This window comes from Leptodactylus fuscus, chromosome 7 (assembly GCF_031893055.1).
Source record: "Leptodactylus fuscus isolate aLepFus1 chromosome 7, aLepFus1.hap2, whole genome shotgun sequence".
Lineage (NCBI taxonomy): Eukaryota > Metazoa > Chordata > Amphibia > Anura > Leptodactylidae > Leptodactylus > Leptodactylus fuscus.
This window is the reverse complement of record NC_134271.1, coordinates 134,476,130-134,490,059: the sequence shown is the minus strand read 5'-3', so window position 1 is coordinate 134,490,059 and position 13,930 is coordinate 134,476,130.

The following is a 13,930-nucleotide window of genomic DNA, read 5'->3' as shown; positions in this document are numbered from 1 at the left end:
ACCTATAGTGTTCATGTTCATTATTAATTTATTTTCATATGTGATCAAGGGAAAGGGGGATTTTTTTTTAACTTTTTAATTTTGATTTTACTTTTAATTTCAGTCCCCGATAGGGATTATTATTTATGCTGGGCTGCCGGCAATGAGAATATTCTGTTGTTCATGTATAAGGACAAGAGGGATGTTATTGTACTGACCACAATGCATGGCAGTGGCATCATCCCTCTCCCTCTGCGTGGCACTAGTACCACTGGTCCCAAACCAGACTGCCTCCAGGCATACAATAAGTACAATGGAGTCTAGCTTAGTAGTCTATTTGCAGACCAGAGTTAGACTGTGTTGTTAGTGCCCTAAAGCTAATGTCCTTACAAGGAGTTGACGCTATTCATGGGGGGCCATTGTTTTTCAAAGAAAATCTCTTAACACGTATACTGAAACTGTTATGTAGATATCACTAGGTATTAAGTTAGGTGTTATATGTATAGAGACTGGAGCATGGCTGGAGGTTTGTGGGATGTGATTATTTGGAATTACCCTTATTTCACAGCTGATATACATTGCAGTGCTACTGAGGGATTAACATAACAAGGTTTACATTTCGGCTAGGTGGGGAATTTTATTACCGGGATTAGACAATTGCCACATATTGCAGTGTATACTCTATAGGCCAGTGTTTTTTTTGTTTGTTTTTTTTCCTAGAAAATTTGCATTTTTCTGACTATTTAGTGAAGTAGTACATTTTAGGCTCCTCCTATTGTGGTGTTTTTGAGAGGTGGAGACGATATATCTGAGTTCAAACCAATACGGCCTCTGTTACTTTTAGGCTCTAGACACTCTTTTTAGAGAGTCTTTTCGCTGTACATACTTTTAAGCTTTTGATATCAAAGTTTATATTTTATTTCCTCTATATTTATTGAGTGACCTTCACATCCTTCTTGTATTTCTCAGTTTTGTAGGGGGATCTATAGCTCACATCTTTGTGTTTGTTAGGCCTTTCAAGTTCCCCTTTAGAACTGAACTGGTGGCTTGAAAAATCTCTTGGAGAGATTCTTGAAAATATAGAAAATTATTGCTTGACTTGTAAGCCTTATAATATATGGAAGAAATGAAAGGGTGATTACATTTTGATTGCAACATAAAGCAGATACATGGTTAATTATATTTGTGAAGACATTTGGGTAGTATGATATTTTACTTTTTTTTTAATTTACAAAAAGCATGCATTTCAAGTTTTGAAAACTGCATTTTTTTTTTTTCCAAATTTCCTATTTCTTTATAATCAAAGGCAAAACATATCAGCCAAAATGTAACAGACATGAAGTAAAAGGTGTTAAGAAAAATAATCTGAGAACCACTTTGATAACTTAGTGTCTCAAAGTTGTTACCAAAGCAAGTGACACATGTCAGATTTGTAAAATATGGCCTGGTCATTTAACACAGTTTTGGGCTGTGGAGTTAAAGGGGCTCTAACAGCAAAATCATGCTGATAGAGCCCTACATATGCGTGCATAGCCTTTAAAAAGGCTATTCAGGCACCGTAAATGTTATATTACACTACCCCCCCCCCCCCCCCCCGTTTTAAAATAACCTAAAAAAGAATGTGCACTACTTACGGAACGTGCACCCTGGGCGAGCATTCTGGGTGTGTCTTCATCTTCTTCCCCGCCTCTTCTTCCTCTGATGTCTTCGGGTCCCGTCCTCCTCCGGCACTTGCTTGCGGACACTGATGAAAAAAAAAAAAATAGCCTGGGCACATGCGCAGTAGCCTTTTTATTTTTTAAATTAGTGTCCGCGAGCAAGCGCCGGAGGAGGACGGGACCCGAAGACATCGGAGGAAGAAGAGGCGGGGAAGAAGATGAAGACACGCCCAGAATGCTCGCCCAGGGTGCACGTTCCGTAAGTAGTGCACATTCTTTTTTAGGTTATTTTAAAACGGGGGGGGGGGGGGGGGGTAGTGTAATATAACATTTACGGTGCCTGAATAGCCTTTTTAAATGCTATGCATGCATATGTGGGGCTCTATCGGCATGATTTTGCTGTTAGAGTCCCTTTAAATAAACTCTAAGGAAGCCAAATGGGAGAGACTGGAGCAAATATACTGAGCATCAGCTGTAGGAGAGGGGAGATCTTTATTAAAACAGTCCTATGCATATAAGAGGGCTACACTTTCCAAATTTTGATCTTATTTCTAAAAGTTATCAATTATGGTGAGAATTTTACTGAAACATCAGATAAGTCTCTGGATTTAGAAATACCCAGATTTAATAACCAAGCTCTACATCCCCCCCTTCTGGTGGCCTCAATACTGGATCTGAACATACATTCAGGCTCAAACATTTCTCTCTCAACATAAAACAGTGACACTCTGAGAACAAATTCTTTTTAGAACATGTTTTATTAAGAAAAAATAAATACTGAATAAGGTGCATTTCTAGCTCTGTAGAAATCGGGAAAGAATCTTCTTCTTGGGGGGCAAATAAGTCTTTTTGTCCATCTCCTCTGCTCTTCTCACTTCATCCACTTCAGTGCCTGTCACCCCCTCTAATTCTGTTCTCTCAAGCATAAGGGGGCTGATCGCCCGAGAGTCAATGTCCACAGGCTCAATTGGCACAAAAGTGTACATTTTAATGGACGGTAGTAAAAGTCGTGGTCATTTTTTGGCTCCTTCAAATCGAAGGAGGTCTGTAGTGCAGATCCAGTGTCCTTCATCTATTGGTTCTGCCATTTCCTGCCAACTTCTTTTCCTCTCTCGAAAAAGATCTTCAAATGAAGTGTCCGGCAGAGGTGACTGAAACAGAAAAGAACATTAAGCATAAGAACCAAATATGTATAGGGAAGATCTGATTTTGAATATAAAGCAATAAGGCCAGGATTACAAATGGAAACCCCATTATTTCCCATCAGAGCTGACATTCTCATGGTTATGTAAGGCAAAGTAAGAGAGTAGAATTCTCCACAGCTTAACAACATTACTGGATCACGTTCTCTTGCAAAAAGTCCATTGAAGGGACTATATTGGGGAATTCCTATTTATTCAATTTCAATAATCAATCCAAGTAAATTCAATAATCAAATTACATGAATAAAAAATTGTCAAAGATCAATCTAGACTTTATTTCTCTAAAGTAAGCAAATTGGGCAAGTTTAGAAAAGACGATCAGCTTCTGAGAGTCATTTATTACCGGTGATTCCTAAATGAAATACAATAAATTGAAATAGAATTAGGTTTTACAATCTTGACCAGGACATAAAGCAATAAGAAATCCAATACCTTGTGATGAAGCTACTGAAACATACAGTAAATTGGGTAGGAGACAAGTAGAAATGAGTAAGAATTCAGTAAATGTTGTCACTTACCTGATCCAAGATTATTCCAGAATTGTTCTCCATTCTGTCTGATGATAGGAAGCTGTTGTAGTAGCAAGAAGTAGTTCTAGGCTTCTGAGAATATAAGGCCATCCTGTCTTCTTATATAGGAAACTTTCACAACCACCACCACCCTTATCTTACCAAACAAATGCAGATTTTATTGTTCGCATTGCCACTACTTATAAACAATACAGTGGCCAACTCTCCGGAATAGAAATGTAAATTGTCTTTGGTGGTTGATTACTTTACATTACAACTTGCCTGGCTATGGGAGATCTCCTATTGAAGGTTAATAGCATAGAGGGGAGCGGCTTGAGAGGCTAGATCGAGCAATCAGCTGATGTGGGTTTATCCCAAGGAAGGTGCGCCTGAATGGGATAGGGTGATTGGCCCATCCGCTAGGAGGGGAGGAGCTTTATGATGCTTTTAAGGGTGGCGTTCGGCCGGGCGCGTTGCCGCTGATATCGTATGCGGACCTGCCGGTAGTCAGTGCATATCCCCGTCCTCTATCATTATTAAGCAGCTTTGTTCTGCTATGTTATTAGCTGAGCCTCTGATGAATCAATGTTTGATGAAACACGTAGGGATTCCTCAGTAAGGGAGTTGTTTGCTGTTGTCCATAAGGGCTATTTACAGAGCGCTAGCGGCGGTTTCCGCTTCCAGTACTCCTGTTAGCGTGGCAATAGGCCAGTAACCTTGGAGGACCTGGTAGTCAGTACTGCCTTGTCAACTTGGTCTCTGTACACATTATAGCTCAACAGCAACACTCCACCTGAGTTTTGAGGGAGTTAGGGCTTATTGTAAGGGAGAGTCCTGTATGTATCCCTCATGAGATACTTACCATTCTGATAGCTATCTCTGAAGTACACAGACCGCAAATAGCAGAGTTGCGTCATATTATATGCCTGAGGGCAACTTTTTATATTGAACTTTGACAACTCCTTTATTGCACAGACTGAGGCATCTGAAGTGGGACTTGGGGCAATCCTAAGTCAGGAGATTAATAGTGAGAAACTCCCTATTTATTTGAGTAGGAAACTTATTTCCGGTAAATAAAAGTATGCTACTATCGAGAAAGAAGGGCTGGCGATTAAATGGGCTTTGGCGGCATTATGCTATTACTTACTGGGTAGAGGTTACTTTAGTGACTGATCAACATCCTCTCACTTGGATTCATATCATGAAGGACAAAAATGCCAGAATTACTGGGTGGTATTTAGCATTACAGCCAGTTACGTTTGAGATAGAACATCGGTCAGGGGCGAAGCTCCAAAATGTCCATCATTTGTCTAGGTATGGGGCTGAAGTGAAAGCTGTCTGAAGGAGGACAAGCTTCTTCTTAAGGGGGGGAGGAATGTGAATAGATAATGTTTTGTGTTATGTTTCCATGTGATTTTTCTCAGTGTAATCTTGGTGGTCCAGGAGTTCCCAGGTCTGGTAAAATCTGTGAGAATGTTCTATTTCTGCTTCTTATGTCTTTCGCCTCCTCCAGCAGAGCCAGCGCTGATTGGCCGAATTCCGTACTCTGGCCAATCAGCGCTGGCCAATGCATTCTATTAGCTTGATGAAGCAGAGTGTGCACAAGGGTTCAAGCGCACCCTCGGCTCTGATGTAGCAGAGCTGAGGCTGCACAAGGGTTCAAGCGCACCCTCGGCTCTGATGTAGGAGAGCCGAGGGTGCACTTGAACCCTTGTGCACCCTCAGCTCTGCTACATCAGAGCCGAGGGTGCGCTTGAACCCTTGTGCACACTCTGCTTCATCAAGCTAATAGAATGCATTGGCCAGCGCTGATTGGCCAATGTATTCTATTAGCCTGATGAAGTAGAGCTGAATGTGTGTGCTAAGCACACACATTCAGCTCTACTTCATCGGGCTAATAGAATGCATTGGCCAATCAGCGCTGGCCAATGCATTCTATTAGCGTGAACTGAGTTTGCACAGGGGTTCTAGTGCACCCTCGGCTCTGCTACATCAGATTGCTACATCTGATGTAGCAGTGCCGAGTGTGCATCAGATGTGTAGTTGAGCAAAACTGACTCAGCACTGCTAAGTCTGCATTCGCATAGGAATGCATTGGCCAGCCTTCGGCCAATCAGCGCTGGCTCTGCCGGAGGAGGCGGAGTCTAAGGTCGGACCTGAATGGAGACTGGTGTGGAGCGATCTTAGACTCCGCCTCCTCCAGCAGAGCCAGCGCTGATTGGTCGAGTTCCGTACTCTGGCCAATCAGCGCTGGCCAATGCATTCTATTAGCTTGATGAAGCAGAGTGTGCACAAGGGTTCAAGTGCACCCTCGGCTCTCCTACATCAGAGCCGAGGGTGCGCTTGAACCCTTGTGCAGCCTCGGCTCTGCTACATCAGAGCCGAGGGTGCGCTTGAACCCTTGTGCACACTCTGCTTCATCAAGCTAATAGAATGCATTGGCCAGCGCTGATTGGCCAGAGTACGGAATTCGGCCAATCAGCGCTGGCCAATGCATCCCTATGGGAAAAAGTTTATCTCACAAAAATCACAATTACACACCCGATAGAGCCCCAAAAAGTTATTTTTAATAACATTCCCCCCTAAATAAAGGTTATCCCTAGCTATCCCTGCCTGTACAGCTATCCCTGTCTCATAGTCACAAAGTTCACATTCTCATATGACCCGGATTTGAAATCCACTATTCGTCTAAAATGGAGGTCACCTGATTTCGGCAGCCAATGACTTTTTCCAATTTTTTTCAATGCCCCCGGTGTCGTAGTTCCTGTCCCACCTCCCCTGCGCTGTTATTGGTGCAAAAAAGGCGCCAGGGAAGGTGGGAGGGGAATCGAATTTTGGCGCACTTTACCACGTGGTGTTTGATTCGAACATGGCGAACACCCTGATATCCGATCGAACATGTGTTCGATAGAACACTGTTCGCTCATCTCTAATCGCTAGGCATTAAGTTAGGTGTTATATGTATAGAGACTGGAGCATGGATGGAGGTTTTTGGGATGGGATTATTTAGAATTACCCTTATTTCACAGCTGATATACATTGCAGTGCTACTGAGGGATTAACATAACAAGGTTTACATTTCGGCTAGGTGAGGAATTTTATTACCGGGATTAGACAATTGACACACATTGTAGTGTATACTCTATAGGCCAGCGTTTTTTTTTTTTTTTTTTTTTTTTCCCCCTAGACCAATTGAGTTTTTCTGACTATTTAGTGAAATGGTACATTCTAGGCTCCTCCTATTGTGGTGTCTTTGAGAGGTGGAGACGATATATCTGAGTTCAAACCAATACGGCCTCTGTTGCTTTTAGGTTCTATACACTCTTTATAAAGTAATAGTTTATATTTTATGTCCTCTATATTTATTGAGTGACCTTCACCTCCTTCTTGTATTTCTCAGTTTTGTAGGGGGATCTATAGCTCACATCTTTGTGTTTGTTAGGCCTTTCACGTTCCCCTTTAGAACTGAACTGGTGGCTTGAAAAAATGTCTTTTGGAGATATTCTTTAATACTTGAAAATTATTGCTTGACTTGTAAGCCTTTTAATATATGAAAGAAATGAAAGGGAGATTACATATTGATTGTAACATAAAGCAGAAACATGGTTAATTATATTTATGAAGAAATTTGGATAGTATGATTTATTTTTTTTTTTATTTTTTTTTTATGAAAAGCATGCTATTTCGGGTTTCGAAAACTGCATTTTTTTTTCTCCAAATTTCCAATTTCTTCTTAATCAAAGGCAAAACAGATCAACCAAAACTTACCACTAACATGAAGTACAATGTGTTATGAGAAATGTGCGGGAACCACTGTATCAATATCAAGGAAATATCCACACACAAAGGATAGATATTAAAATAGAATTTTTATTAATATCCACTAAAATAGGGAAACATAAGAGAAACATAAGTGACTAAACAATACATATGGGGGAATAGTTTATGTACCAGCGTTACCAAAACAATGTAGGGATAAATGCACAAAGTCACATGTCAGACAGGTCTGGTGTGGTGCAGATAGTCCATAGCAAATCTATATAGAATGTATGAGTATAAACCATCAAAGCCATAGGAATAGTGATTAGCTAGAAACACCACTTTACCATCTTACACATCAATATATAATATGACATAAACCCACATTGTCAGGATGGCCCGATGCGCGTTTGGCGGTAAAAAGTTCTGTAGTACACCTGTGGTAAGTTATACCATAATTCTATCACTATATAAAGTGCCTGTAATGTATGGCCAGTGTCCCCTGATGACATCCATGCACGTGTGTGTGTGTGTGTGTGTGTGTGTGTGTGTGTGTGTGTGTATATGTGTATATATTCCTTGATATTGATACATGTCCAATTGGAAAAATATGGCCTGGTTTTTAACGCAGTTTTATGCTGTGGGGTTAAATATTCTCTAAGGAAGCCAAATGGGAGAGACTGGAGCAAATATACTGAGCATCAGCTGTAGGAGAGGGGAGACCTTTATTAAAACAATCCTATACATATAAGAAGAGGGCTACACTTTCCAAATTTTGATCTTATAGCTAAAAGATCTGAATTATGGTGAGAATTTTACTGAAACATCAGATAAGTCTCTGGATTTAGAAATACCCAGATTTAATAACCAAGCTCTACATCCCACCCTTCTGGTGGGGTCAATACTGGATCTGAACATACATTCAGGCTCAAACATTTCTCTCTCAACCTAAAACAGTGACACTCTGAGAACAAATTCTTTTTAAAAAGTGTTTTTATTAAGAAAAAAAATAAATACTGAATAAGGTGCATTTCTACCTCTGTAGAAATCGGGAAAGAATCTTCTTCTTGGGGGGCAAATAAGTCTTTTTGTCCATCTCCTCCGCTCTTCTCACTTCATCCACTTCAGTGCCTGTCACCCCCTCTAATTCTGTTCTCTCAAGCATAAGGGGGCTGATCGCCCGAGAGTCAATGTCCACAGGCTCAATTGGCACAAAAGTGTACATTTTAATGGACGGTGGCAAAAGTCTAGGCCGTTTTTTGGCTCCTTCATGCCGAATGAGGTCTGTCGTGCAGATCCAGTGTCCTTCAGCCATTCTGCCAGCCTCTTCAGCCAGCTGTTCTGCCATTTCCCGCCAACTTCTTTTCCTCTCTTGAAAAAGATCTTCAAATGAAGTGTCCGGCAGAGGTGACTGAAACAGAAAAGAACATTAAGCATAAGAACCAAATATGTATAGGGAAGATCTGATTTTGAATATAAAGCAATAAGGCCAGGATTACAAATGGAAACCCCATTATTTCCCATCAGAGCTGACATTCTCATGGATATGTAAGGCAAAGTAAGAGAGTAGAATTCTCCACAGCTTAACAACATTACTGGATCACGTTCTCTTGCAAAAAGTCCATTGAAGGGACTATATTGGGGAATTCCTATTTATACAATTTCAATAATCAATCCAAGTAAATTCAATAATCAAATTACATGAATAAAAAATTGGCAAAGATCAATCTAGACTTTATTTCTCTAAAGTAAGTAAATGGGGCAAGTTTAGAAAAGACGATCAGCTTCTGAGAACAATAGTCAACTATTACCGGTGATTCCTAAATGAAATACAATAAACTGAAATAGAATTAGGTTTTAAAATCTTGACCAGGGCATAAAGCAATAAGAGATCCAATGTATCCAATACCTTGTGATGAAGCTACTGAAACATACAGTAAATTGGGTAGGAGACAAGTAGAAATGAGTAAGAATTCAGTAAATGTTGTCACTTACCTGATCCAAGATTATTCCAGAATTGTTCTCCATTCTGTCTGATGATAGGAAGCTGTTGTAGTAGCAAGAAGTAGTTCTAGGCTTCTGAGAATATAAGTCCATCCTGTCTTCTTATATAGGAAACTTTCACCACCACCACCACCCTTATCTTACCAAACAAATGCAGATTTTATTATTCGCATTGCCACTACTTATAAACAATACAGTGGCCAACTCTCCTGGATAGAAATGTAAATTGTCTTTGGTGGTTGATTACTTTACATTACAAATGGGATTATTCATGCGGGGTCTTGTTTGTGGTTTCTGGATGGGTTTTGTTCCATTCATATGGATCTATGTGAGGCTTATTTGCGTTAGTCTTTTTATATTCATTTGTAGTTTTTGGATTTTTACACTGTATACTCTGAGCTCATGCATTGATGTTTGGCCCATGCTTAATGCTATTTGCATGTATGGAGTCACATTACTACATGTGCATTACTCCTTATGTTTTGTATTTAGTTACATCCTCCTATGTCCTCTTGGTCTAGTGTTTTTTATTGTGGTTATTAGTTCCCCACTGTCATTGTTATTTTATTTTTCTAATAAACATGAATTTGTTTTATTTGCTTGTGGGTATGACTTTTCACATTTATATTAGTTTACATTATTTTTGTGTTTTCATACTTATATTGGCCCTTCATTTTTGTTGCTTTTTTTTCTTTCTAATCACCTGCCAAAGTTAAACTATCAGAAATGGTGTTGTAATACTCCAAGGTAGGGTCAAGCTAAAGGGGTATTTAGGAAACAAGAAGTTATCCCCCTATTCAAAAATCGGGGAAAACTTGCTGATTGATGGTTGTCCCACTGCTGGGAACCCCACCAATCACAAGAGATGGGGTGTTTTGCAACCTAGTCTCAACTGAACCAATTGTCTAATATACCTCTAGTCTCCCAATATGTTTCTACAAGTTAAGGTTGATGAGGGAATTAGTGGAGGGGCCGCACATAAACATGGCGCAACAGCAGATTCATGAAATACTATGAAACATAATAGAGGCAATAAAATCTATCCCTCAAGGTTTTTGGCACACAGATTTAGACAGTTTAGCATTTGGAGGCCATGACACTTTTGCAAAGCTCCTGAAATGTCGCTATAATTTATTGTGAAAGATGACAATTTTTCCAGGAATGTCATTTCATTGCATAATATGTTGTGCCCGGCTTGTATCAGAGATGAAGGCTCCAAAAGCTGTTGTTCCCGGGATACCTACTTAACAGTTTTTAGAGTGTGTGTCTCTGCTGACACAAACTGGGCACAAACTACGGGCAATAAAATGTCATATCTCTCTAATAAAAAAATAAAAAATGCAATTTTCCATTTTCATTATCGAGTGCACAATCATTTATTGAAATTAAATGAATGCAATACTTGGGTTAAAATGCTCAGTACCCTACTTGATACATCCCTTCAGTGGTGTCCAAAATATGGTCAGAAGTTTGCGGATTCCACTTTACTGTCAATTCATGAGCTCTGCATTAGTGGCATGATGTCCAAAAACTAAACTGTGCTCCAAAAAAACAAAATAGCGTTCTTTCCCTTCTGTGCCCAAACAGCAGTTTATACCACATTTGACATGGCGTACATTATCCTGGGTGCACCAGTGTCATATATGTGGGCGAAAACTTTCGTTTTAGCACACAGGAGGGTGCAGGTGTAAAGGAGCGCTTTGTGACTTTTGGAGCATAGATTTAGATTTTTGAAATTTGGACACAATGTCATATTTGCAGAGACCCTAAAATTGCCCCTACAATATGGGGTCACTACTTCCAATTTACTGGCACCACCAGAGATCTGCAAAAACAACATGGCATCCAGAAAGTCCCTCCAAATCTATATTCCAAAACCTAAAAACCACCGTGCTCCTTCCCTTCTGAGCCCTGTTGTGGTCCCAAGCAGCAGTTTACACCCACATATATAGCTTTTTTGTGCACAGGATAGCCCCCTTATTAGTTTTATGAGTACATGTTTCTGATGACTTAATGTGGGTACAATGTATTGGGCATCAAAATGGCATATCCCTTTAAATATGTCAATTTTCACTTCATACATTAATTTTTGGGAATTCTTTTTAGGATCAAAATGATAATGCTCCTTGAGCAATTCCTTGTGTAACTAAAATGGGGTCACTTTTGAGGGATTTACATTGTAAATGTAAGAAGTCATTTGCACAAACAATTACTCGCCAGGTGGCTCAATCTCTAATCAAAGCCATCATGGACATTGCCTAAGTGACTGATTTCTATCCACTTCTATTGACTGAGACACTGGTGGATGATTTGTTATACAAGCTATTTCTTCCTTGTCCCGGTCTATCCATATGATAATCAGTGCAAGGATTTGGATATTTATCACTTTTAGTAGCTCACAAGTGTTTCTCATAGATGGCTTTGTTTATCACTTGAATCTCCTGGCGCAGGATTAGATACGTGTAGGTGTAGGCCATAGTGAATGAACTCTGCACATGTTTAACTCCTATTTTTAGGAGGTTTGGTGCATATAATTTTTTGTTTGGTTTTCGCTTTTACAAACTAATATACCTATTTTTGCATTTTTTCACAAAACATTCACTTTAAATCAAAATTGCATGAAGGTGCCTGTTCGTGTACAGTACCAAGTGGCTTTCTGACAATGTTGCAGGTGTCTACTTAAAGAATATATATAGGTGTGGAAGGGGGGGGGATGATTTTTTTTAATGTTGCAATTTAGGTTTGATTTGTCCATCTCAAAACCATGAAAATTGCTCTGGCTACTGGAGGTGCAAAATATCCAGAGACCCTTGAAAGTGAAAAGGGTTAATGCTATCTCTAGTTTTGACAATTACCCAATGCCATGTGTAGATTAGCTCATGGATAGATTGGGGTGTGCAGAATATATTTCTACCCTAGATTTATGTAAGGGTTATTAGCAAATTACACTTTCCACGTTTTATTCCAAACTTTGCTACCATAGCTGCTCCCTTATCCGACCTAACTAAAAAGAACAGGAGAGAAGAAGTGATATGGACAAGAGAATGGGATTTAGCTTTTGAACAAATACTGTAAGAGACATTATGTGTAATGAATAGAGATGAGCAAACACTAAAATGTTCGAGGTTCGAAAAACGATTCGAACAGCCGCTCACTGTTCAACTGTTAGAACGGGTTTGGAACCCCATTATAGTCTATGGGGAACATATACTCGTTAAGGGGGAAGCCCAAATCCATCTCAGGTAGGTCACTAAGTCCACTATGACACCACAGGAAATGATGACAACACCCTGGAAGGACACTGGGACAGCAGGGGAAGCATGTCTGGGGGCATCTAACACACCCAAGACCCTGTATTACCCCAATATCACAGCCTAACAACTACACACTTTACACACTCAATGCCACCTCTCAGACAGTGGAAAAACACCTTGAAACATTTTCTTTCTGGAAGTGAGTACAGCCTGTCACCCAGAAGTGTATTTTGCCGTTGGAGTGAGGAGAGCCTGTCACCAGCATTTTATTGGGTACTTGGTGTGAGGAGAGCCTTGCAACAGCCGTGTATTTGGTACCTTGGAGTGAGGAGAGCCTGTCACCAGCATTGTATTTGGCCCTTGGAGTGAAGAGAGCCCTGCACCAGCCGTGTATTTGGTACCTTGGAGTGAGGAGAGCCTTCCACCAGCAGTGAATTTGGCCCTTGGAGTGAGGAGAGGCTGTCACTAACATTTTATTGGGTACTTGGAGGGAGGAGAGCCTTGCACCAGCCGTGTATTTGGTACCTTGGAGTGAGGAGAGCCTTGCACCAGCTGTGTATTTGGTACCTTGGAGTGAGGAGAGCCTGTCACCAGCATTGTATTGGGTACTTGGAGGGAGGAGAGCCTTATACCAGCAGTGTATCTGGCCCTTGGAGTGAGTAGAGCCTTGCACCAGCAGTGAAATTGGCCCTTGGAGTGAGGAGAGCCTGTCACGAGCATTGTATTGGGTACTTGGAGGGAGGAGAGCCTTATACCAGCAGTGTATCTGGCCCTTGGAGTGAGGAGAGCCTTTCACTAGCATTGCATTGGGTACTTGGAGTGAGGAGAGCCTGTCACCAGCATAGTATTGGGTACTTGGAGTGAGGAGAGCCTTGCACCAGCAGTGAATTTGGCCCTTGGAGTGAGGAGAGCCTTTCACTAGCATTGCATTGGGTACTTGGAGTGAGGAGAGCCTGTCACCAGCATAGTATTGGGTACTTGGAGTGAGGAGAGCCTTGCACCAGCAGTGTATTTCGCCCTTGGAGTGAGGAGAGCCTTGCACCAGCCGTGTATTTGGTACCTTGGAGTGAAGAGAGCCTGTTACCAGCATTGTATTGGGTACTTGGAGTGAGGAGAGCCTTGCACCAGCCGTGTATTTGGTACCTTGGAGTGAGGAGAGCCTTGCAGCAGCCGTGTATTTGGTACCTTGGATTGAGGAGAGCCTTGCACCAGCAGTGTATTTGTCCCTGGGAGTGAGGAGAGCCTTTCACTAGCATTGTATTGGGTACTTGGAGTGAGGAGAGCCTGTCACCAGCAGTGTATTTGGCCCTTGGTGTGAGGAGAGCCTGTCACAAGCATTTTATTGGGTACTTGGAGTGAGCAGAGCCTTGCACCAGCCGTGTATTTAGTACCTTGGAGTGAGGAGAGCCTTGCAGCAGCCGTGTATTTGGTACCGTGGATTGAGGAGAGCCTTGCACCAGCAGTGTATTTGTCCCTGGGAGTGAGGAGAGCCTGTCACCAGCAGTGTATTTGGCCCTTGGAATGAGAAGAGCCTGTCACTAGCAGTGTATTTGGCCCTTGGAGTA